A 27,616-nucleotide genomic window follows, 5' to 3' on the forward strand; every position below is an offset into this window, starting at 1 on the left:
TCCTCGTTCTTCGAACACTTCATCCACAAAAACTTTGTGAGCTCTGTTAGTATAACAAAGCAAATCACTACTATAAGTACTGTTGCAAACCAATTCATATTTTGTTTTTGAATTATAGCTACAGTAATATAACTTTTCCATGGCTTAATCCACTGATAGAAATCGATAGTTTCATCAAAACAAGCAAGCAATGCATCAAAAACAGAATCTGTCTTAAACAAGACAGTCTGTTGTAATCTGGAAGTTTAGCAAACTTATGTAACTCCAAAAATTATGAAATAAATTTGAGAATTTGAAACATTTGTACAGAAGTAAGGTGCAAAAAGTTTCAGATCCATTTGACTTTCCAGTAAAAAATGTAAATTCATGCACTACAGCCAAAGTTTCTGTTTTTGTTCTGCACATAGTAAACAAGCAATCTAATCATCCTAAAACCAAAGCTTGGCACATTATTTTTATAATACAATGGATATATACAAGGGGATAATTATTTACAGAGAAACTTCCATGAAAAATTCTACATTGTTTCCGTGAGCATGAACACAAGTGCTCAAGGTCGACCCTCACGTCTTCAATGCATAACTTTCCAATCACTTCTCTTTTTGAAAAACTTTTTAGGCATGAGAGGCAAGTAATAATTTTTTTTGTATTTTCATTCTTTAATTTTTTTTGTATGTTTCACCCACAACTAAACAGAAACAAAAATGAAAAACAAAATCTACTTAGTGAAGAAAGCAAACAAGCTCACACGAGAATATCAACCCCACGCTATTGCTCCCCGGCAACGGCGCCAGAAAAGAGCTTGATAATCCCCAAGTGTAGGGAATCATCGTAGCAATTTCCAAAGGTGGAAGTGATAAGTATGGAGCGTCAAACCCACAAGGAGCTAAAGGTAAGATCAATATTCTCTCAAGCCCTATCTGCCACTGATACGACTCTACGTACACCGAACGTTTGCTTCCAACTAGAAATGAGAAATAAAACTATGTTGTGGGTATGAAGAGGATAACTTTGCATGATATTGGAGAGCTAAAGTATAAAAGTAGTTTCTGTTATCATAAAGTTAGAATATACTACTAAATATTTTAAATAGCGAGTGTGGAATAATGATGGATCGTTGTGCGGAATTGTCCTAGGCAATTATTAACAAGACCGGTAGTCGTCATTGTAATTTCATATGAGGGAGAGGCATAAGTTAACATACTTTTTCTACTTGGATCATATGCACTTATGATTGGAACTCTAGCAAGCATCCGCAACTACTAAAGATCATTAAGGTAAAACCCAACCATAGCATTAAAGCATCAAGTCCTCTTTATTCCCATACGCAACAACCCCCTTACTCGGGTTTGTGTTTCAGTCACTCACCAACCCACTATAAGCGAATCATGAACATATTGCAACACCCTACAGCGGGAATCCCTCACGCTTGCGCGACACGGAGGGCACCATAGGACAGCACCAAAATAAAACATACAACTCCTACCAATCTAGATCATCAATCAACCCAAAGACAAAGGATATCTACTCAAAACATCATAGGATAGCAACACATCATTGGATCATAATATGTGGCATAAAGCACCATGTTCAAGTAGGGATTACAGTGGGGTCCGGGAGAGTGGACCGCGTAAAAGAGATGAGGATGGTGATGATGATGGTGATGTTGATGAAGACGCTCACCGCGGCGATGATTCCCCTCTCAATGGCACTCCCGTGCCACCAAGAGAGAGGAGGAGAGGTTCTCCCCCTTGTGCTTCCTCCTCCATGGCCTCCCCCCTAGATGGGAAAAGGTTCTCCCTCTGATCCTTGGCCTTCATGGCAATGATGGCCTCTCCGGGATACTCCTCCATGGCCACCGGTGATGATGGCCCCCTCCGGCAGGGTGCCGGAGAGGGCCTAGATTGATTTCTCGTGGCTACAGAGGCTTGCGGCGGCGGAACTTCCGATCTAGGTTAATTTTCCGAGGTTTATGTCTTTATAGGAATTTTTGGCGTTGGTCTCACGTCAAGGAGGTGCCCGAGGCATCCACGAGGCAGGCCCACGCGCCTGGGGGGGTGGGCACGCCCCCACCCTCGTGGAAGCCCCGAGACTCTACTGGCCCAACTCTTTTACTCTGGGGTCTTCTTTTGGTGCATAAAAAATTGTCAAAAATTGGCACGTCAATTGGACTCCGCTTGATATTCCTTTTTTGTCAAACTCAAAACAAGGAAAAAACAGAAACTAGCACTGGGCACTAGGTTAATAGGTTAGTCCCAAAAATCATATAAAATATCATATAAATGCATATAAAACATACAAGGTTGATAATATAATAGCATGAATACTTCATAAATTATAGATACGTTGGAGACGTATCAGCCTCGCGTCGGCGAGCGCTGTGTTGGTGACGGGAGTCAATAATATGGAATCGTTTATGTGATCTCCTGTTAGCTTGCCCTCGAAATAGGCTTTCGCCCCGCTTTATAGATAAAACATACGTCCATACAACCAAGTCTCAACCATAGTCATAAAAGGAAACTGCTGGGGCCACAACACAAAAATGGCCAAACGAAAGAAGAAGAAACATAAAAAGGCCGCCAGGGCAAGCTACAAAGCAGACGAACGGTCGGAGAGCCGACGCGCAGAAGACAGCAGAGCGTCCAGATAGAGCTGAAGCCGGTCACCATCTCTCGGCCTAGCGAGCGGATGCCAGTGCTGCAAGAAGGCAAGAAATTTGAAGAACGAGTGAGAAGCACGCCGCGGGAATACCCGCTCAATCACCATCTTATTGCGAGTAGTCCAAAGAGTCCACATCATAGCCGCGAAGATAAGCCAGAATAGTCAGCGCTTACGGCCAACCTGAGTGGCCCTTACCTGCAGAAACTCTGCAAGGTCATGGGCCTCCCACTCCGGTCCGAGAGCCTCACGAACAAAGCACCAAAGTGCATGTGCTGCTACACACGAGAACAAAATGTGCGTTCCCGTTTCCGAGACGATTCAAAGGGGGCAAAGGCCATTGCCCGGACCATGGCGTTTCAGCAGCTCGGTCCTTGAAGGTAAACGATCTCTGAGAAGCTGCCACACAAAAATCTTGATCTTCAGGGCATCAGCGCCTTCCACAATGGGGATAACCACTTGAGAACTGATACGTCTCCAACGTATCTATAATTTTTTATTGTTCCATGCTAAATTATATTCTGTTTTGGATGATTAATGGGCTTTATTATACACTTTTATATTATTTTTGGGATTAACCTATTAACCGGAGGCCTAGCCCAAATTGCTGTTTTTTTGCCTATTTCAGTGTTTCGAAGGAAAAGGATATCGAACGGAGTCCAAAAGGAATGAAACCTTCGGGAACGTGATTTTCGGAACAAACGTGATCCAGAGGACTTGGAGTCCACGTAAAGCAATCAACGAGGAAAGAACGAGGTATGGGGGCACGCCCACCTCCCCCAGGTGCGCCCTCCACCCTCGTGGGGCCCATGGTGCTCTACCGACGTACTTCTTCCTCCTATATATACCCATATACCCTGGAAACATCAGACACGGTGCCAAAACCCTAATTCCACCGCCGCAACCTTCTGTACCCGTGAGATCCCATCTTGGGGCCTTCTCCGGCGCTCCGCCGGAGGGGCATTGATCACGGAGGGCTTCTACATCAACACCATAGCCTCTCCGATGATCTGTGAGAAGTTTACCTCAGACCTTCGGGTCCATAGTTATTAGCTAGATGGCTTCTTCTCTCTCTTTGGATCTCAATACAAAGTTCTCCTCAATCTTCTTGCAGATCTATTAGATGTAAATCTTCTTTTGCGATGTGTTTGTCGAGACCGATGAATTGTGGGTTTATGATCAAGTTTATCTATGAACAATATTTGAATCTCCTTTGAATTCTTTTATGTATGATTGGTTATCTTTGCAAGTCTCTTCGAATTATCAGTTTGGTTTGACCTACTAGATTGATCTTTCTTGCAATAGGAGAAGTGCTTAGCTTTGGGTTCAATCTTGCGGTGCTCGATCCCAGTGACAGAAAGGGAAATGACACGTATTGTATTGTTGCCATCGAGGATAAAAAGATGGGGTTTATGTCATATTGCATGAGTTTATCCCTCTACATCATGTCATCTTACTTAAAGCATTACTCTGTTCTTTTGAACTTAATACTCTAGATGCATGCTGGATAGCGGTCGATGTGTGGAGTAATAGTAGTAGAAATGCAGAATTGTTTCGGTCTACTTGTCGCGGACATGATGCCTATATACATGATCATACCTAGATATTCTCATAACTATGCTCAATTCTATCAATTACTCGAGAGTAATTCGTTTACCCACCGTAATACTTATGCTCTTGAGAGAAGCCACTAGTGAAACTTATGGCCCCCGGGTCTATTTTCCATCATATTAATCTCCCGACAACAAGCTATTTCTGGTGCCGTTTATTTTGCTTTCTTTACTTTTAGTCTTTATCATAAAAATACCAAAAATATTATCTTATCATCTCTATCAGATCTCACTCTCGTAAGTGACCGTGAAGGGATTGACAACCCCTTTATCGCATTGGTTGCGAGGTTCTTATTTGTTTGTGTAGGTGCGTGGGACTCGGGCATGGTCTCCTACTGGATTGATACCTTGGTTCTCAAAAACTGAGGGAAATACTTACGCTACTTTACTGCATCACCCTTTCCTCTTCAAGGGAAAACCAACACAGTGCTCAAGAGGTAGCAAGAAGGATTTCTGGCGCCGTTGCCGAGGAGTCTACGCACAAGTCAACATACCAAGTACCCATCACAAACTCTTATCCCTCGCATTACATTATTCGCCATTTGCCTCTCGTTTTCCTCTCCCCCACTTCACCCTTGCTGTTTTATTCGCCCTCTCTTTTTTCGTTCGCCTCTTTTTCGCTCTCTTCTTGTTCGCTCGTGTGTTGGATTGCTTGCTTGTCACTATGGCTCAAGATAATACTAAATTGTGTGACTTTACCAATACCAACAACAATGATTTTCTTAGCACTCTGATTGCTCCTCTTACCGATGCAGAATCTTGTGAAATTAATGCTGCTTTGTTGAATCTTGTCATGAAAGATCAATTCGCCGGCCTTCCTAGTGAAGATGTCGCTATCCATCTAAATAGCTTTGTTGATTTGTGTGATATGCAAAAGAAGAAAGATGTGGATAATGACATTGTTAAATTGAAGCTATTTCCTTTTTCGCTTAGAGATCGTGCTAAAACTTGGTTTTCGTCTTTGCCTAAAAATAGTTGATTCTTGGAATAAGTGCAAAGATGCTTTTATCTCTAAGTATTTTCCTCCCGCTAAGATCATCTCTCTTAGAAACGATATTATGAATTTTAAGCAACTTGATCATGAACATGTTGCACAAGCTTGGGAGAGAATGAAATTAATGATACACAATTGCCCTACACATGGTTTGAATCTTTGGATGATTATACAAAATTTTTATGCCGGATTGAATTTTGCTTCTAGAAATCTTTTAGATTCGGCCGCGGGAGGCACTTTTATGAAAATAACTTTAGGAGAAGCAACTAAACTCCTAGATAATATTATGGTTAATTATTCTCAATGGCACACCGAAAGATCTACTAGTAAAAAGGTGCATGCAATAGAAGAAATTAATGTTTTTGAGTGGAAAGATGGATGAACTTATGAAATTATTTGCTAATAAGAGTGTTTCTTCTGATCCTAATGATATGCCCTTGTCTACCTTGATTGAGAATAATAATGAATCTATGGATGTGAATTTTATTGGTAGGAATAATTTTCGTAAGAACGCGTATAGAGGAAACTTCAATCCTAGGCCGTTCCCTAGTAATTCCTCTAATAATTGTGGTAATTCCTACAACAACTCTTATGAAAATTTTAATAAGATTCCCTCTGAATTTGAGACTAGTGTTAAAGAATTTATGATTTTTCAAAAGAATTTCAATGCTTTGCTTGAAGAAAAATTGCTTAAAGTTGATAAATTGGCTAGGAACGTGGATAGAATTTCTCTTGATGTTGATTCTTTGAAACTTAGATCTATTCCACCTAAGCATGATATCAATGAGTCTCTCAAAGCTATGAGAATTTCCATTGATGAGTGCAAAGAAAGAACCGCTAGGATGCGTGCTAAGAAAGATTGCTTTGTAAAAGCATGTTCTTCTAATTTTTACGAGAATAAAGATGAAGATCTAAAAGTTATTGATGTGTCCCCTATTAAATCTTTGTTTTGCAATATGAATCTTGATAATGATGGGACTGGAGATGAGCCACCTTTACCTAGAAGGCGTTCCAAAAATTCGGAGTTTTTATATCTTGATGCAAAATTTGGTAAAAGTGGGATTGAAGAGGTCAAAACTTTAGATATCAATGAACCCACTATCTTGGATTTCAAGGAATTTAATTATGATAATTGCACTTTGATAGATTGTATTTCCTTGTTGCAATCCGTGCTAAATTCTCCTCATGCTTATAGTCCAAATAAAGCTTTTACTAAACATATCGTTGATGCTTTGATGCAATCTCATGAAGAAAAACTTGAGTTGGAAGTTTCTATCCCTAGAAAACTTTATGATGAATGGGAACCTACTATTAAATTAAAATTAAAGATCATTTATGCTATGCTTTGTGTGATTTGGGTGCTAGTGTTTCTACGATTCCAAAAACTTTATGTGATTTGCTAGGTTTCCGTGATTTTGATGATTGTTCTTTAAACTTACACCTTGTGGATTCCACTATTAAGAAACCTATGGGAAGAATTAATGATGTTCTTATTGTTGCAAATAGGAACTATGTGCCCGTAGATTTTATTGTTCTTGATATAGATTGTAATCCTTCATGTCCTATTATTCTTGGTAGACCTTTCCTTAGAACGATTGGTGCAATTATTGATATGAAGGAAGGGAATATGAGATTCCAATTTCCGTGAAGGAAAGGCATGGAACACTTCCATAGCAAGAAAATTAAATTGCCATATGAATCTATTATGAGATCCACTTATGGATTGCCTACCAAAGATGGCAATACCTAGATCTATCCTCGTTTTTATGCCTAGCTAGGGGCATTAAACGATAGCGCTTGTTGGGAGGCAACCCAATTTTATTTTTAGTTTTTTGCGTTTTTGCTTCTGTTTAGGAATAAATATTTGATCTAGCCTCTGGTTAGATTTTTTTTTGTGTTTTAATTAGTGTTTGTGCCAAATTAAACCTATAGGATCTTCTTGGATGATAGTTATTTGATCTTGCTGAAAATTCCAGAAACTTTCTGTTCACGAAAACAATTGTTAAAAATCACCAGAACGTGATAAAATACTGATTCCAATTGAAGCAGATCAATAAACAAATTATCTAGGTCGTCCAATTTTGGTAGATTTTTCTGAGTTCCATAAGTTTGCGTTAGTTACAGATTACTACAGACTGTTCTGTTTTTGACAGATTCTGTTTTTCGTGGGTTGTTTGCTTATTTTGATGAATCTATGGCTAGTAAAATAGTTCATAAACCATAGAGAAGTTGGAATACAGTAAGTTTAAAACCAATATAAATAAGGAATGAGTTCAATACAGTACCTTGAAGTGGTGTTTTCTTTTCTTTCGCTAACGGAGCTCCGAGATTTTCTGTTGAGTTTTGTGTTGTGAAGTTTTCGAGTTTTGGGTAAGGATTTGATGGATTATGGAACAAGGAGTGGAAAGAGCCTAAGCTTGGGGATTCCCAAGGCACCCCAAGGTAAATCTAAGGACACTAAAAAGCCAGAGCTTGGGGATGCCCCGGAAGGCATCCCCTCCTTCGTCTTCGTCCATCGGTAACTTTACTTGGAGCTATATTTTTATTCACCACATGATATGTGTTTTGCTTGGAGCGTCTTGTATGATTTGAGTCTTTTCTTTTTAGTTTACCACAATCATCTTTGCTGTACACACCTTTTTGAGAGAGACACACATGATTCGGAATTTATTAGAATACTCTATGTGCTTCACTTGTATCTTTTGAGCTATATAGTTTTTGCTCTAGTGCTTCACTTATATCTTTTAGAGCACGGTGGTGGATTTGTTTTATAGAAACTATTGTTCTCTCATGCTTCACTTATATTATTTTGAGAGTCCTACAAAACAGCATGGTAATTTACTTAAATTGGGAAATTAGTCCTAATATGCTAGGTATTCAAAATTAGTAAAAGCTTTCTTACGGGTGTGTTGAATACTAAGAAAAGTTTGATGCTTGATAATTGTTTTGAGATATGGAGGTAGTGATATTAAGGTTGTGCTAGTTGAGTAGTTGTGAATTTGAGAAATACTTGTGTTGTAGTTTGCAAGTCCCGTAGCATGCACGTATGGTAAACGTTGTGTAACAAATTTGAAAAATGAGGTGTTCTTTGATTGTCCTCCTTATGAGTGGCGGTCGGGGATGAGCGATGGTCTTTTCCTACTAATCTATCCCCCTAGGAGCATGAGCGTAGTGCTTGGTTTTTGATGACTTGTAGATTTTTGCAATAAGTATGTGAGTTATTTATGACTAATGTTGAGTCCATGGATTATACACACTCTTACCCTTCCATCATTGCTAGCCTCTTCGGTACCGTGCATTGCCCTTTCTCACCTTGAGAGTTGGTGCAAACTTCACCGGTGCATCCAAACCCCGTGATACGATACGCTCTATCACACATAAACCTCCTTATATCTTCCTCAAAACAGCCACCATACCTACCTATTATGGCATTTCCATAGCCATTCCGAGATATATTGCCATGCAACTTTCCACCGTTCCGTTTATCATGACACGTTCATCATTGTCATATTACCTTGCATGATCATGTAGTTGACATCGTATTTGTGGCAAAGCCACCATGCATATTATCATACATGTCACTCTTGATTCATTGCCCATCCCGGTACACCGTCGGAGGCATTCATGTAGAGTCATATTTTGTTCTAGTATCGAGTTGTAATCATTGAGTTGTAAATAAATAGAAGTGTGATGCTCATCATTCATAGAGCATTGTCCCAAAAAAAGAGAAAGGCCAAAAGAAGAAAAAAAAAGAAAGGCCCCAAAAAAAGAAAAAAGGGGCAATGCTACTATCCTTTTCCATACTTGTGCTTCAAAGTAGCACCATGATCCTTATGATAGATAGTCTCTTGTTTTGTCACTTTCATATACTAGTGGGAATTTTTCGTTATAGAACTTGGCTTGTATATTCCAGCAATGGGCTTCCTCAAATGCCCTAGGTCTTCGTGAGCAAGCAAGTTGGATGCACACCCACTTAGTTTCTTTTGTTGAGCTTTCATACATTTATAGCTCTAGTGCATCCGTTGCATGGCAGTCCCTACTCCTCACATTAACATCAATTGATGGGCATCTCCATAGCCCGTTGATTAGCCACGTTGATGTGAGACTTTCTCTTTTTTTGTCTTCTCCACATAACCCCCATCATTATATTCTATACCACCCATAGTGCTATATCCATGGCTCACGCTCATGTATTGCGTGAAAGTTGAGAAAAGTTTGAGATTGCTAAAGTATGAAACAATTGCTTGGCTTGTCATCGGGGTTGTGCATGATGAGAGCATTCTTGTGTGACGAAAATGGATCATGACCAAAATATATGATTTTGTAGGGATGAACTTTCTTTGGCCATGTTATTTTGAGAAGACATAATTGCTTAGTTAGTATGCTTGAAGTATTATTACTTTTATGTCAATATTAAACTTTTATCTTGAATCTTTCGGATCTGAATATTCATACCGCAGTTAAGAGAATTATATTGAAAATTATGCTAAGTAGCATTCCACATCAAAAATTCTGTTTTTATCATTTACCTACTCGAGGACGAGCAAGAATTAAGCTTGGGGATGCTTGATACGTCTCCAACGTATATATAATTTTTTATTGTTCCATGCTAAATTATATTCTGTTTTGGATGATTAATGGGCTTTATTATACACTTTTATATTATTTTTGGGACTAACCTATTAACTGGAGGCCTAGCCCAAATTGCTGTTTTTTTGCCTATTTTAGTGTTTCGAAGGAAAAGGATATCAAACGGAGTCCAAACGGAATGAAACCTTCGGGAACGTGATTTTCGGAACAAACGTGATCCAGAGGACTTGGAGTCTACGTAAATCAATCAACAAGGAGAGCACGAGGTAGGGGGCGCGCCCACCTCCCCCAGGCGCGCCCTCCACCCTCGCGGGCCCACGTTGCTCCACCGACGTACTTCTTCCTCCTATATATACCCATATACCTCGGAAACATCAGACACGGAGCCAAAACCCTAATTCCACCACCGCAACCTTCTGTACCCGTGAGATCCCATCTTGGGGCCTTCTCCGGCGCTCCGCCGGAGGGGCATTGATCACGGAGGGCTTCTACATCAACACCATAGCCTCTCAGATGATGTGTGAGTAGTTTACCTCAGACCTTCGGGTCCATAGTTATTAGCTAGATGGCTTCCTCTCTCTCTTTGGATCTCAATACAAAGTTCTCCTCGATCATCTTGGAGATTTATTTGATGTAAATCTTCTTTTGCGGTGTTTTTGTCGAGACCGATGAATTGTGGGTTTATGATCAAGTTTATCTATGAACAATATTTGAATCTCCTCTGAATTCTTTTATGTATGATTGGTTATCTTTGCAAGTCTCTTCGAATTATCAGTTTGGTTTGGCCTACTAGATTGATCTTTCTTGCAATAGGAGAAGTGCTTAGCTTTGGGTTCAATCTTGCGGTGCTCGATCCCAGTGACAGAAAGGAAACGACATGTATTGTATTGTTGCCATCGAGGATAAAAAGATGGGGTTTATATCATATTGCATGAGTTTATCCCTCTACATCATGTCATCTTACTTAAAGAATTACTCTGTTCTTTTGAACTTAATACTCTAGATGCATGCTGGATAGCGGTCGATGTGTGGAGTAATAGTAGTAGAAATGCAGAATCGTTTCGGTCTACTTGTCGCGGACATGATGCCTATATACATGATCATACCTAGATATTCTCATAACTATGCTCAATTCTATCAATTGCTCGACAGTAATTCGTTTACCCACCGTAATACTTATGCTCTTGAGAGAAGCCACTAGTGAAACTTATGGCCCCCGGGTCTATTTTCCATCATATTAATCTCCCGACAACAAGCTATTTCTGTCGCCGTTTATTTTGCTTTCTTTACTTTTAGTCTTTATCATAAAAATACCAAAATATTATCTTATCATCTCTATCAGATCTCACTCTCGTAAGTGACCGTGAAGGGATTGACAACCCATTTATCGCGTTGGTTGCGAAGTTCTTATTTGTTTGTGTAGGTGCGTGGGACTCGAGCGTGGTCTTCTACTGGATTGATACCTTGGTTAAAACTGAGGGAAATACTTACGCTACTTTACTACATCACCCTTTCCTCTTCAAGGGAAAACCAACGCAGTGCTCAAGAGGTAATAAGAACTGGTAGCCAGCATAGCGCCTGATAAGCGGAACTTATGGAGAATTCTCCCGAAGGAGAAAGACTCCAAGAAACAGTGTCAGGATCCTGGGACAAAGGAAGAGGTACTAGTTCCCTCAAGTTTGCCCATTCCTGCACCTCTGCTGGTCCGAATGAGCGGCAGAACGCAGTGTTCCATCCCTCATCCAAAGCAGCCGCAGAAACAAGAACAGCCGGGTCGTCACAAATCGCAAAGAGCCTCGGAAACCGCATGCGGAGAGGCTCCCCATCAAGCCAGGGGTCCAACCAAAATTGGGTCCCAGACCCATTACCAACCGAGAACCGCAAACCCAGCCTAATCTCATCCTTAATGGCCTGGACAGATTTCCAAAACTGGGACCTAGCCGAGTGCGAGCAAGCTAAGAGGGGCTGCTTGGACTCAATCAGTTGCAGCCACAAACCTCCATCTCCCCGCAAGATCTGCCAAACCCAACGAAGTATGAGCGCCACGTTCATACGGCGAGACGCAGGGATGCCCAACCCACCCTGTTTGCTCGCCCTCCATGGCCTCTGCATCATCCTCCACTGCTACCTCTTGAGCACTGCGTTGGTTTTCCCTTGAAGAGGAAAGGGTGATGCAGTAAAGCAGCATAAGTATTTTCCTCAGTTTTTGAGAACCAAGGTATCAATCCAGTAGGAGGCCACGCACGAGTCCCTCACACCTACACAAACAAATAAATCCTCGCAACCAACGCAATAAAGGGGTTGTCAATCCCTTCACGGTCACTTACGAGAGTGAGACCTGATAGATATGATAAGATAATATTTTTGGTATTTTTATGATAAAGATGCAAAGTAAGATAAAAGGCAATAAAAATAGCTAAGTGTTGGCAGATTAATATGATGGAAGATAGACCCGGGGGCCATAGGTTTCACTAGTGGCTTCTCTCGAGAGCATAAGTATTACGATGGGTGAACAAATTACTGTTGAGAAATTGACAAAATTGAGCATAGTTATGAGAATATCTAGGTATGATCATGTATATAGGCATCACGTCCGCGACAAGTAGACCGACTCCTGCCTGCATCTACTACTATTACTCCACACATCGACCGCTATCCAGCATGCATCTAGAGTATTAAGTTCATAAGAACAGAGTAACGCTTTAAGTAAGATGACATGATGTAGAGGGATAAACTCATGCAATATGATATAAACCCCATCTTGTTATCCTCGATGGCAACAATACAATACGTGCCTTGCTGCCCCTACTGTCACTGGGAAAGGACACCGCAAGATTGAACCCAAAGCTAAGCACTTCTCCCATTGCAAGAAAGATCAATCTAGTAGGCCAAACCAAACTGATAATTCAAAGAGACTTGCAAAGATAACCAATCATACATAAAAGAATTCAGAGAAGATTCAAATATTGTTCATAGATAAACTTGATCATAAACCCATAATTCATCGGTCTCAACAACACACCGCAAAAGAAGATTACATCGAATAGATCTCCATGAGAATCGTGGAGAACTTTGTATTGAGATCCAAAGAGAGAGAAGAAGCCATCTAGCTAATAACTATGGACCCGAAGGTCTGAGGTAAACTACTCACACATCATCGGAGAGGCTATGGTGTTGATGTAGAAGCCCTCCGTGATCGATGCCCCCTCCGGCAGAGCTCCGGAAAAGGCCCCAAGATGGGATCTCACGGGTACAGAAGGTTGCGGCGGTGGAATTAGGTTTTTGGCTCCGTATCTGGTAGTTTGGGGGTACGTAGGTATATATAGGAGGAAGAAGTACGTCGGTGGAGCAACGTGGGGCCCACGAGGGTGGAGGGCGCGTCCAGGGGGGTAGGCGCGCCCCCCTACCTCGTGCCTTCCTGGTTGATGTCTTGACGCAGGGTCCAAGTCCTCTGGATCACGTTCGTTCCGAAAATCACGTTCCCGAAGGTTTCATTCCGTTTGGACTCCGTTTGATATTCTTTTTCTGCGAAACTCTGAAATAGACAAAAAACATCAATTCTGGGCTGGGCCTCCGGTTAATAGGTTAGTCCCCAAAATAATATAAAAGTGTATAATAAAGCCCATTAATGTCCAAAACAGAATATAATATAGCATGGAACAATAAAAAATTAGAGATACGTTGGAGACGTATCATCCACGCGTGTGGCTGGGATGCCGCCGATATATAGGATGCGTTTGGTTTGAAGGACATGCTAGGGTGGCTATGGGCATCTCTATCCAGCAGGATAACGATAACCATATATTTTGTTTGGTTGATGGATGAGATTAGCCTATGTTTTGTTTGGTTTGAAGGTTAAATCTTGGCTAGGGATAGCCATTTTTCTGTTTGGTTGGTGGGTGAGGTTAGCCATTTTTCAATATGAGGCAATCAAATATGATATGTACAACAGCAAGTATAAGAACATTTTTAGAATCTTGAGCACCATACCAAAACAAACTCCAGCAAGTTATAATGCACGAAAAAATAAATTTCAGCAAGTTAGAATGCATGAAAGAACAAATTTCAGCAAGTTATAATGCATGAAAGAAAAAATTTCAGCAAGTAATAGAATATATAGCTTGACATTCCATAGAATACTAGATCAAATATATAGTTATACAACCCATGCATAGTTCAATGTTTTGGTTGTAATCAAAAGAACATGTCCATACAACCCATAGCTCCATTGTTTTGGTTGTCATCAAAAGTATAAGTCAAACTACCCATATAAACTCATCATGCTTTGGCTTCAGGGAAGGTACTCTTCAGATACCTAGAGACCCAAACCTTTCTCTGAACATCTCCCAAGACCTTGCCGTTGCAACACGAGGATTGTGAACCAAATAGGCACCAAAAAATGTTTCGCGGGCTCCCTTCGCGCCCCCCGCGCGCGTGGGATGCCCACATCCGCGAGATTTTCGCGGACCCGCGGAGCCGAGTTTTGGAGGAATATTTGAAGCATCTAGCCATCCCTATCCCAACTCGCCCGTGAAACAAACGACTGCTATCCACCTAAAAAACGCCTATCCTTGTCCCATAGAGGGATAGCCCAGCATCCAAACGCATCCATAGGCGAGGAGGCGACGGAGACCCAAACACAGAGTGGTCGCAGCTTGACCTGGCTGAAGCTGAGGCCTCCACGGACTAGACGACGCTAACCCCAGCAACATCCATCTTCTTGTGAGCGCCATGCTTCTCGCCCCCACTTGCTTAGGTAAGCGCATGTACATCCTTCACGTGATTCAGTCAGCAAACATGCATGCTTCCTCTGTACTTCAATTACTAAGGCTCTCTGTTTTTTTGAATCTATGTGTGGACAATTTCGTACACCAAGGCGATTTTAGTTCTCCCCTTTTAATCTCACTTTGGATAATTTCATACACAGAGATGATCTTACTTCTCGATCTTACTCACTTTTATTTCATCTCTATCCATCGAGTAATGGAGTAGTTGAAAATAATGTGCCTAATTACTAAGCTGCATCCATTGAATTTAGAATACTTATATGACAAACATCCTTTCCTGCACTGAATTGAAGGGTGAATAGTTAGCAGAAAAATGTTTGGGTGTGCAGTATGAAAATGAGTATTCAGTTTCATATACGTGGAATGTAGGATACAAATTATAGTTTTTTTCCTGCTTTACATAAACATGAAGAAACCGATACCTTAAATATGCAATTGGTGGTTTGGTACTCTGGAAGATGTTTGTGTAGGTATCTTTGGTAACCTGGCTACATGATAACAATGCCGGTCAGTAGGTGTATACCTCAACAGTGAAGCAGAGAACTCTGCAAGTTATCGAGATGAACTACTTTTGTACAAAGCGGATAATTGAAGTTGTGATGCCATTGTTTAAGCCTTCTCCATATGGTGTCCAGATAGTGAATGCGTGCTCGAGGCTTGGTAGGGTCAGTGGCAGGTGTAATGTAAGCATTATTGAAAACTTCCTGTTTTTCTGCATGATATTTGCATTTAACTACTTGTTGTTACATGAATGGTACCTATGTTTTTTCGTACTAGAGAATCGGTGATGCAAGCCTAACAAAGCAACTATTAACTGAAGACCATTTTATCAGAGGAGTTGATTGATGCGATGGCCATGAAATTTATTGAAAAAGTGATACAAGATAGTTGGTCCTCCGTTGAGTGGCCTCGGATGTACGCTAACTATTCCTTCTCAAAGCTTGCTGTTAAGACCTATACAACACTTCAACGAGCCTTTTGAACAAGTCTGAATTCACAGAGATTTAGATTAACTATTTCTGTTCTAGCCGGGTAAAGACTGCATAACTGGTTGGGAAGGGACATGTCTGCCAAAGAAGATGCCGATACTGGAGTATGGCTTGCTCCACGAACAACCAATGTTCTTTGCCGAGAGACGAGTGACGTGTTTCTAAGGGGCTTATTCTTTCCCTTGTTCTAGCTCCTACCTACAAGTTGGAGAATGAAACGACCCAGTGTGACGAGTAAATAGCATAAAATTACTACTTTACAAGCTAGGGTTCTAAAAAACTACAGTTTTTTAATTTTTCTCAGATAACTACCAAGTGGGTGGTCGGCTGTTTCAAAAAACCCAAAAAACCGTTGATTTAGAATTGATCCGATTTATGACAGATCGGGCCCGCCCCTAAACAAACCGTTTGTTTGACCGGTTGTTTACTGTTAGCTGACATCTGGGGCCCACATGTTAGCCATGGAGCAAATAATCAAAGACATTTGTTAAAAAGCCCCACCCATGCGAACAGGTGGAGGACGAGGACCAGATCGAGGGGGAAGAAGGACTACTCGATCCGCCGCCCGTCTGCCCGCCGCCGGTGATCACCGGGGCTCAACCCCGGCCATTCCTCCGGCCCACCTCCTTCTCACTGACCTCTCCACACCCAACACCGAGCCAGCGGCCGCCTCGTGTTGCGCTCGGCCACGCGTGGACGTCGCAGCATAGGCGACTCCCGAAGATGCGAGGCAGCGACACCTGGCGGGCGGCGGCTCCAGGGCAGGCGGCGAGGACTCCAGGCGTCGCCCCATTGTGGTGCATGGCAGAAGGCGGCGACCCCAGGCGGCGCCCCATGGTGGCCCGGCGTGGTGACACTAGGCGGAGCGCCATGGCGGCGTGGTGGCGACCCCAGGCAGAGCGGCGTGGCAGCGCGATGGCAGCGACTCCATGGCCAGGACATGCTGGCCGGATTGCTCTTTTAAAATGTCCAAGGACCAGATTGCTTTTAAAGATAATTATAAGGACTTGATTGCTTTTTAAAAATATTTGGAGGGGTTATTCTGTAAAAAAATTCTATGAAAGCGACACTGACATGTGGGCCCCACATGTCAGTTAACGGTCCAACACACGGTCAAAGAGACGGACTGTGTAAGTGCGGCCCGACCTGTTATAAACATGTTAAATTTTTAAACAACATGTATTTTGGTTTTTTTAAAACAATCGACCACCCATTTGGTAGTTATCTGAGAAAAATTAAAAATCGGTAGTTTTTTAAAATCCTAATATGTAAAGTAGTAGTTTTATGCTATTTACTCCAGTGTGACAGACCATTGCGCTGCTAAAATGACACCAAAAAGAGAACGCCGACACTAGTCCAACCTAGACAAAACTACAACCTATGGCCCTAGAAAGCAAGCATCCCAGCCATGAACAATCAGATACCCATGTAAGAAAAACGGCGCGGCAAGGCGTGCGACCGCTTCTAGTACTGATATATTGTGTGATATGAATGTTGATAGAACTTCTGATTTCATGCCAGTACAAATTAATTTGTGTAGCGATTTTATAGTAATTAGTGTGTATCATCCTGAGATTAATCTTGGTCAGACGCGATTTTAAGCGGACAGAAGAGAAGTCGCCACGCACGACGCAGCCAACAGCGTGCTATTATCCTCGTTTGTGCCGCAGCAAGCATACCCACATATGCCCGGCCGTGAGGTTTTTCCCCTGTCGCCCTCTTACTTTAAACTCCAAGCTGGACCTCCCAGTAGTGACGATTTTTCTTTGCATGAGCAGTACCATCAATGCTGACTTTGGGGTCTGCTCTCCTTTGTTATGGTCTAGGTCGACCTTGCTGTCTCATCAATACCAGTCCTTTCTAGATTGTACTATTGAGGTGCAATAAAAGTCCAGTCTAGATTGGAAGGACGAGGAAGTAGTTTCCAACCACACATCCACTCACTAAGCTGTTCCGAAGAAGAAGAAAACTGTCCCGAAGAACCATCACCTCAATTGTTATATTCTATAGCCGCGTGCTATTTTCTTCACTTCGGCACAAAGCATTTTCCGATGAATATGGCCACATCTCGCATCCCCATTTTCATCCTCTTCTTCCTAAGCTCATTCTGCAAATCCGATGATATATACTCTTACACATGCAAAGCCACTTTTTTCCGGCGACAAGCTCGTCTCCAGCAAGAGAGTGTTTGCTCTTGGCTTCTTCTCCCCAGCAAGCTCCAACACGATCCTATACCTTGGTATATGGCACAACCAGATCCCCGATCGACGCTTTGTGTGGGTCGCCAACCGCGATAACCCAATCACTACACCTTCTTCTGCCATGCTCGCCATCACAGACAGTTCTGACTTGAGGTTGTCGGGGCCCCAAAGCATCACTTCATGGACGGCGAAGATTAATATCACCTCTGGGGGAGGTGGAGTTGTTGCAGTGCTGCTGGACACAGGTAACTTTGTCCCCCACTTTGCAAACGGCACATATATTTGGCAAAGCTTCGATCGTCCAACCGATACCATCCTATCAACCATGAAGTTTCTTGTGAGCCACAAGGGACAAGTAGTTGGGCGCCTCAATGCTTGGAAGGGCCCGAATGACCCATCATCCGGGAACTTCTCCTACAGCGGTGCCCCAGCCTCCCCGGATCTTCAAATGCTCATTCGGCATGGGACCAGACCGTACTACCGAGGTGTATGGAATGGTCGAACAGTGTCCGTGTGAAACGAGTTGGGAAGCGTAGAACCCTTCGTCTGGGCCGCATTGCCTTATATAGAAGATATGCCATGGCTTACAAGGAAGGAGGGTCGATCGAGAAGAGGAGATCCAGACCCCATCGGTTATAGAGAGGAATAACAGAAGAAGGGATAGAGAGAAAGATTACTGGTTAAACTACCTCTCCTATCACTATACAACTCATTCTAACACTCCCCCTCAATCTGAACCGAATGAACTTTACCAAGGTTAAGATTGTTCTTGAACTCATTCAACCTTCCCGTAGTAAGAGGTTTTGTGAACCATCAGCAAGTTGATCTGCAGTTGGTATAAGACGAATATCAAGTAGCTTTCGAGCTACTCTCTCTCTGACAAAGTGGAAATCAACTTCAATTTGTTTGGTACGTGCATGGAAAATAGGATTAGCTGAGAGATAGATTGCACCATATTATCACACCATAATCTCGCAGCATGTGGACCCTTGATTCCAAGCTCATATAGTAAAGTCTGTATCCACATTACCTCAGCTGTAGCATTAGCCAGAGCTTTATACTCAACCTCTGTACTTGATCTAGAGACAGTAGCATGTTTTCTTGCACTCCATGACACAAGATTTGTTCCCAGAAACACAGCAAGACCACTTGTGGACCTTTTGTCATCAGCACACCCTGCCCAGTCGGCATCAGAATATGCAGTAACAAGCATAGATAATGACTTGGTAATCTAAAGTCCAAGGCCTTCTGAGAATTTAAGATACCTTCAAATCCTTTTGACTGCAGTCCAGTGAGTTGTTCTAGGTGCATGTAAATATTGACATACCTTATTGACAGAGTAAGAAATATCAGGACGAGTAAGAGTCAAATATTGTAAAGCACCAACAACACTTCTGTATTTTGTTGCATCTTCTGGTCCAATTACCTCTCCACTTTCAACAGTAAGTTTTTCTGAAGTTGAAATTGGTGTACTCACAGGTTTGCAATTTTCCAATCCTACTCTGCTGAGTATGTTAGTGGTGTATTTTCCTGTGTGAGAAGTATACCATCCTTTATATGATTAACTTCTATGCCAAGAAAGTAATGAAGATCACCTAAGTCCTTGAGAGCAAACTCCAACTTCAGATCTTTAAGCAAACAAGTGGTAGCATGTGAACTTGAACTAGCAACAATTATATCATCAACATGGACAAGCACAAATATAGTGATATAATCTCTATTGTAAAAGAACAATGAGGTCTTTGCTTTAGATGGTGTAAACCCAAGTTGTTGTAGTTGCATGTTCAATCTTGAGTACCAAGCTCTCGGGGCCTGTTTCAAACCATACAAAGCTTTATCCAACTTACAGACATAATGTGGTTTACTTTGGTCCTCATATCCTGGTGGTTGCCGCATGAACACTTCTTCTTCAAGAACACCATGAAGAAACGCGTTCTGAACGTCTAGCTGTCGTAAGCTCCATCCTCTGGAAATAGCAATAGACAGTACAAGTCAAATAGTAGCTGACTTAACAACAAGACTAAATGTATCTTCATAATCAATACCAAACCTCTGTTTGAAACCTTTGGCAACTAGTCTAGCCTTGTATCTGTCTATGCTTCCATCAGATTTTCTCTTTATCTTGTATACCCATTTGCAATCTATGACATTGTGACCCTTCCTTGGTGGTACTAAATGCCATGTTTTATTTTTCATGAGTGCATCATATTCATGATCCATAGCTTCTTTCCAATCTTTATGTGCAAGGGCATCATGCAAATGAGTTGGTTCACCAACACTACTGAGAAAAGCACGCTAAATTCTGTCATACCTGACCGTACCATCAGTGTATTCTTTGTCCTTTATAATACCTGACTACGATCTAGTGTGCCGACGAGAAGATTGATGAGGTACTGGTGTTGTAGGCGTAGAAGATCCCGGTGCAGGAGGTTCTGTAGGACCCGGCGCAGAAAATTTTGGCTCCCGATCCGAGGAAGATAGACGTGCAGGATCTGCAGGGGATCCTGGCTCGTGATCCGAGGGCGATCCTGGCCCTGCAGGCGCCCCGCTGTCGGCGGCTGGCTCGATCCGCGGGCTCCCAGCGCGGCGTGCGACGCATGGAGACGCATTCTATCCCGCGCGTGGGCTGGCGGGGTCCACCAGATGCGGGCTATCGGCCACATCCGTCTCGGGACCGGCTGGGTCCACGCTGGCGTCCACCTGATTGGCTGCATGGCGATCTAACTCGGATCGCTCAACAGCAAGGGCAGGCCTGGCGCGAGGATCAGCGCAGGATCGCGCGCCCCTGCCAGGTAAATCAGCCGCGGATTCTGTGTCGTTTTTGTCCTTTCCCGCACACATAAAATGATGACCCAAACCTGCACATACATCATCAGAACCACAATTTTTGATGGAATTTTGCACACAGTCAGTTTTATTTAATTCACCCCCGTGATCTGGAAGGAGTGCTATCTCAGCACGAAGAAGGGCTCCGGCGTTGGGATGAAGTTTGGCAAATGGAAAGAGGGTTTCATCAAAAACAACATCTCGAGAAATATAAACACGTCCAGTTGCAATCTCTAGGCATTTGTACCCTTTATGAAGATTACTATAGCCAAGAAAAACACATTGAGTGGAACAAAGCTCAAGTTTATGGCGATTGTATGGACGTAGATTGGGGTAGCAAGCACACCCAAATATTTTGAGATAATTGTATTCAGGTTTTTGATGATATAATCGCTCCAATGGAGTGGTGTTGTCAATAACTTTACTAGGGAGACAATTAATAAGATAGGTGGCAGAATGAATGCTTCATCCCAATTCTTGAGAGGCATAAAAGCATGAGCAAGTAGAGAGAGACCAACTTCAACAATGTGGCGATGTTTCCGCTCAGCGGAGCCGTTTTGTTGGTGAGCATGAGGGCAAGATACATGATGTTCAATGCCTATGCTACGAAAGAAAGAGTTGAGCTTCTCATACCCCCCTCCCTAGTCACTTTGGACTGTCAAATTTTTTCAGTCAAAGTGTCTTTCAACAAGTTTTTAGAACTCTTGAAACACAGAGAAAACATCAGATTTGTACTTAAGCAAATAAATCCAGGTAAACTTGTTGTAGTCATCAATGAAACTGACATACTATTTTTCCCTTCTAAAAGAATCTCTAGCATGACCCCATACATCACTGGAAATAAGTTCTAAAGGAGCATGAGATACACTATTTTACTTGGGATAAGGGAGTTGATGACTCTTGGCACATTGACAAGCTTCACAAATAGACTCACTAATTGGACTATGTGACAATGAGAGATTGCCTTTATTGACTACTTGTTTAACTATGATCGACGATGGATGTCTTAATCTTTTATGCCACCTTGCCAAAGAGGGCTTGATGACGGAGTAGACTTGACGACGCTTGCGACTAAGTGCTCCGGATGTGATGGGGTAGAGACCTCCAATGCATCTACCGTGATGGAGGAGTTCCCTCGTTGCCCGGTCCTTTGTACAAAAGTAACGAGGGTGAGTTTCAAAGAAGATATTATTATCATTGGCTAAACGAGACATGGATGCAAGGTTTTTGTCGGCTTGAGGAACATGAAGAACATGTTTTAAGACTATATCACGTTTAAGAGTACGGGAATTAATAAAAGCTTGACCAATGTGTCGAATATCCATACCTCCACCGCTTGTGGTGTGAATTTGATCATTGCCATGGTACTGTTCACGGAGGGCAAGTTGCTCTAGTTCACTTGTGACATGATCCGTTGCACTAGAGTCAACGTACCAAACTCCTTCTCCTCCTTGTTCACGCATGGCTGCAGCAACATGACGAGCATCGGGGACATAATTTTCATCATACCGGTGCCAGCAGTCCATGACTTCATGGCCCGCCTTCTTGCAGAGCTGGCATCGAGGACGTGCACGGGAGGAAGAGGCACGTCGGTTGTTGTTGTTGTTGTTGTTGTTGAAGCCGCCACCCCCTGCCCGGTAGTTGTAGCCGCTGCTGCCGCTGGTGTTGTTGTAGCCGCTGCTGCCTCCGGTGTTGTTGTAGCCACTGCTGCCACTGTTATTGTTGTAGCCCCCATCGTTGTTAACGCGCCCACGCCCACTGCTGTGTTGCCCCTGGTGACCGCGCCCACCGCCGCGGCCACGAGAGGCAGAGTTGGCGGAGGACTGGTGGATGTTGGCGCCGTGGAGGAGGCTGAGGCGGGCGTCGAAGCTCAAGAGCTGGCTGTATAGCTCCTGAACTGTGACCGGTTCCACCCGAGCAGCAAGGGCTGAGACCACAGGATTGTAATCCATGTCTAGTCCGGCAAGGATCTTGGACACAATCTCCGGATCAGAGAGCGCGGCGGCGGTGCAAGCTACTTCATCGGTAAGACTTCTAATTTTTCCAAGATATTTAGCCATGGTCGTGTTACATTTCTGGAGATTCGTGAGCTCGATGCGGGTGTTGATCGCTTGAGCTTGGCTTTGGGCAGCAAACATGGCATGGATGGCACGCCATACTTCGGCCGGCGTCGGAAGTGTCGCGACCTGTGCCAGGATCTCGCGGGAAAGAGAGCCCATCAAGAATCCTTGAAGTTGCTGCTGCTGTGCATACCAGAGGGATCATGCAAAGTTGACCACCTGTTCTTCCTTGGCGTCCTTGGTGATGGTGAGCGTCGCCGGCGGTGCCAAGCTCTTCTCGTCGAGGTGGTGTTCCATCTGCGCGCCCTTGATCTAGGGCAGCACGATGGCCTTCCAGAGCAGGAAGTTTCCCCTCGTCAGCTTCTCTTGGGGTGGCGATCCGAGGAGGGAGGTGTTGGTGGAGGTGGAGGATGAGGCAAAAGCGGAGGATGAGGAGGTAGTGAGCGCACCCATGGTGCTGGGGTGATGGCGGCGGAGGTGGTAGACATGTGCTCGGTCGCGGAAGGTAGCTAGATGCGATCTATTCCTGATCTATCGAGGAAGAGGCTCTGATACCATGTGAAACGAGTTGGGAAGCGTAGAACCCTTCGTCTCGGCCGCATTGCATTATTTAGAAGATATGCCGTGGCTTACAAGGAAGGAGGGTCGATCGAGAAGAGGAGATCGAGACCCCATCGGTTACAGAGAGGAATAACAGAAGAAGGGATAGAGAGAAATATTACAAGTTAAACTACCTCTCTTGTCCCTATACAACTCATTCTAACAGTCCGGTGGCATGTACTTGATTAATAGCAGCTCCATCATCGTCAAAACGACCATCGACCTATAAGGTGAACTCTACTTTATGTTCAGTCTCCGATGGATCACCATTCACCTTCTTCATGCTTGAGCACACTGGCAAGTTGACATCTCTAAGCTGGAACAATCAGTCATCCTCATGGGTACCCATTGCCTCCCACCCTGTTGCTGCATGTGACATCTACTCTTCATATGGACCGTTTGGATACTGTGACCTCACCGTGGGAGGGGAAACTTGCCGGTGCCTTGATGGGTTTGAGCCTAGTGGTCTTGACATTTCAAGAGGATGTCGGAGAAAGGAAACACTAACATGCGGAAAGCAATCTTATTTTGTGCCCTTGTCTCTGATAAAGGTCCCCGACAAGTTCCTGCATATACTGAATAGAAGCCTGGAAGAGTGTGAGGCTGAGTGCAGCAGCAATTGCTCGTGTACGGCATATGCTTACACATCTTTCAGCCATGATGTTGCTAAGGCCGACCTGTCAAGGTGTTTGGTTTGGACAGGAGAGCTTATCGACACTGAGAAGTATTCTGGCGACTCTTTTTTTACTCCAGGGAAATCCATTAACGCTGGCGAAAATCTGTACCTCCGGCTTGCCGACTCACATGGTATGCACCATCGCATCCTAGCTTCTTTTGTTTACCTTCTTTCAGATTCATTTTAGCTTATTTCTTGAGTTCATAGTGGGGGTTGTCCAGATGCTTTTCATGGACACTTTTCCCTTATACCAGTCTGTGGCAACAAACTAAATAAAACTAATGTCTAAACACTTACACAGTAACATTTAGGCATATAGGAATGCAAGACAAAAAATTGGTGTGAACTTACTCAAATGCACATGTGCTACTAGCTTTCCTGCACGCGCAATTAATGGATGTTTTTCACTGCAAATAATGCACGCCTGAATCAGCCACTGACTGAATGATTAAAAGAACGACACAACATTAACAGAAAAAATAGTTCCTCCAAAACCAACTTGTCGATGATTATTAATGTTCTTAATTGTATACAAAACATGCACACATTGAGTCACAATTAGACTCCGCCTGCTTTTTGTGTAACGTAGTTTTATCTCTTATGCTTCATGATTTACATATGTACACTGAGTTCCTTGGTTTGTGACTATACCGTACGTGGAAAGCTAACAATTGAGACGCAATCCGTATATTTTTGTTGGTGTCTTTATCTTTGGTTGCTCAGATGCCCAAATGAAGAAAAAAAACTATTGTTTAATTAGATTGTTTTGATACGCTGCATGGAGTACCTCAATATGTATTAGTCCCTCCGTCTCTAAAAAGAAGGCCTATAAGTTTTGTTAAGTATGCTTAGATTATTCTTGGTTAGCATACCTTCCTACATTATTCTCCAAGAATTACTTGTGTGCCAGCATTGGCATTAGATCAATTACGTCGTGAGCTTTAATGCCGCTCCCTGCCACAGCTAGCAAACTCACAATGCCATCGTGAGGTTTCCTCTGTTGGCCTCTCAGCTCCAAACTCCGATATGGAGCTGTAAAGACGAATTTTCTTCGCGCATGCAACACACTCGATGGAGAACTTTTAATGATATGAAACTATGTTTGAAGATCTTCTAATTATTGAGTGTGCTTTATTTAATGATATGGAATTTTCTTAATTGTTTGATGTTAAACTCGGTAATTTTTTTAATGATATGGAATTATTTTTCAAAGAAAATATAAGCATATCATTTTCAAGTACCAAATCTAAATACTTCTAATAGCATCAATAATTAAAGTGTTAGAAGTCTCATCTCCAAAACATGACGATTTGGTGAACCGGAGTGAGTAACATGGAAGATCCTTTGTATTAGGTAAAAATAACATTCCTTTTAACATCATTTTCGAAATGGCAGGATTCTTTCCTTCATTAAGAAAAGAGTTGTTTGGTTAAGTAGGAAAAATTGAGTGAAACCAGATTTCTTCTGGCCTTCACTTTTGAATGTGTTGACAATTCCTATTTATTTTTCATGTCTAAGATCTGAAATTGACAATAACCAATTAATTATTTCACTTGGATTGGTAGTTTCTATACGAGCATATTTGCAAGATCAATACCTTAAAAGAGGTAAAATATCACAAGCCTTGATAATTTGGGTTCTTAAATTTCGTTATAATAAGAGCTTAAGTAGCTTCATGGATCTCTATCATGGTATTTATGCTAGTGAATTACAGATTTCTGAGTAGTTGTTTTCTACAATTGACAAGAAGACCAATCTAGTAAAGATTGTACTTCCAACACTACAAAAAAAAGACACATCCGTGACATTTTGGGCCGAACGAAATTTTTTCCTGTCATACTTATGACACTTCTATGATGATAATTGTGACAAAACCCGGTATCATCATAGATGTGGTGGGGTCCTACTTCTATGACAAAAAATCATGACAGAAAATGGGCTTTTCGTCCTGGGCGGGCCGGAGACGCAGCTGCATGACATTCTTTGGGCCGTCCATGACGGAAAAAACCGTGGTAGAAGCGAGGGCGAGGAAAATATCAGGGTGTTCCCGGTTACGGTGGGTGGTCGGGGCCGAGCGATGCGCGTTTCTCTCATACACGCACGCGCGTGGGTGCGAGGCATTGGGCTCTAACTGAACCCGAGCGATTGCATTGCAGGCTACGTGTTACTAAACCCGATCGATCGATCGATGGCTGTTAACTGAACCCGATCGAGCGATTCCTTCGCTACTGCTGCTAACTGAAGCCGATCGATGCTACCTCTGGACGAATAGTGAGCGTAGCTGGGGGGGTTTGGATGAACAGTTCCTAGTGGGGGTGGATGAACAGGACCCCGTGGTGTTGCCTCTGGATGAATAGGACCCCGATCAGTCGAGCCAGTTGGGGCTGGATGAACAGGACCCCGTGGAGGGCTGGATGAACAGGACCACCCCGTGGAGGGCTGAATGAACAGTAGACGGTGGAGGGCTGGATGAACAGTAGCCCGTGGAGGGGTGGTTGAACAGGAGCCCGTGGAGAGGGCTGGTTGAACAGTAGCCGGTGGAGTAGCGCGCGGTGGAGGCTGGATGAACAGGAGGCCGTGGATGAACATTCGCAGGTGGAGGCTGGGGTAGGTCGACGGTGGATGAACAGTAGCCCGTGGAGGCTGGAGGGAGTCGATGGTGGAGATGAACAGTATCCCGTGGAGTCCCGTTTTGCGGTACGCCACACCCCTCCCGAAAAACAGGACCCCCGTTTCGACCGTAGCGCCCCAACACAAGTCTGTTTCCTCCGTTTTGCGGTACGCCACACCCCTCCCGATCAACAGGACCCCCATTTTGACCGTAGGAGGTCCGTTTCCTCCGTTTTGCGGTACGCCAGACCCCTCCCGTTGAACAGGATCCTGTTTCGACCGTGGCCGGTCGAACACAAGGCCGTTTCCTCCGTTCTGCGGTACGCCAGGCCTCGTTTCCACCGGCTGTTCCGTCCAAGCCCTCCCGATGAACACGACGACGTATTCCGTTCCGACCCAGCCGGTTGGCTCCCCATGAACACGACGACGACGCAGTTTCTCCGTTCCGACCCAGCCATGTACACAAGCCCTGGCCGTACGTATGCGCGAGTAGGCATTCGAGACCCTGCCCGTATGTACGTACGTGGCCGTATTTTCTTTCTTGCACACTGGCCGCTGTACGTACGTGTACATGCTACGTGCGCGCCTCTACTACGACACATGCGCGCCTCTACATCGACCAGTATGTACGTACACGTTCGCGACCAGAATGACAACGCTACGTACGCTTCGACCAGGTGGGTCCCGACTGTGAGGCACTTCCTTGCGTGCGAAGATGTAGCTGGTGGGTCCCAGCAGTCAGGGGGGCGAATCGTTTTTTTTGCCTGGACGCACTTCCTTGTGTGCGAAGATGTAGCTGGTAGGTCCCAGCAGTCAGGGGGGAAACGTTTTTTTCATGAAATACGGTGGACCGTCCGGTGGGTCCCCGCTGTCAGGTGCAGGAATAATTATTTTCCGCGTAATAAGGAGGCACTTCATTGCGGCTGCCATGGACCCAGCTGTCAGCCTCTCCACGTACAGTACTCTTCCAATAGAAGTCGGTCATTGACCATATTGACCACGCCGCGCCAAGAGC

At 43.5% G+C, this 27,616-nt stretch overlaps 1 pseudogene; it reads left to right on the forward strand.

The window, feature by feature from the left end:
* Window positions 1-17,685: 17,685 nt before the first annotated feature.
* Window positions 17,686-27,616, forward strand: part of LOC109744968 (receptor-like serine/threonine-protein kinase SD1-7) — a 112,615-nt pseudogene continuing 102,684 nt past the window's right edge.

This window comes from Aegilops tauschii, chromosome 2 (assembly GCF_002575655.3).
Source record: "Aegilops tauschii subsp. strangulata cultivar AL8/78 chromosome 2, Aet v6.0, whole genome shotgun sequence".
Classification (NCBI taxonomy): domain Eukaryota; kingdom Viridiplantae; phylum Streptophyta; class Magnoliopsida; order Poales; family Poaceae; genus Aegilops; species Aegilops tauschii.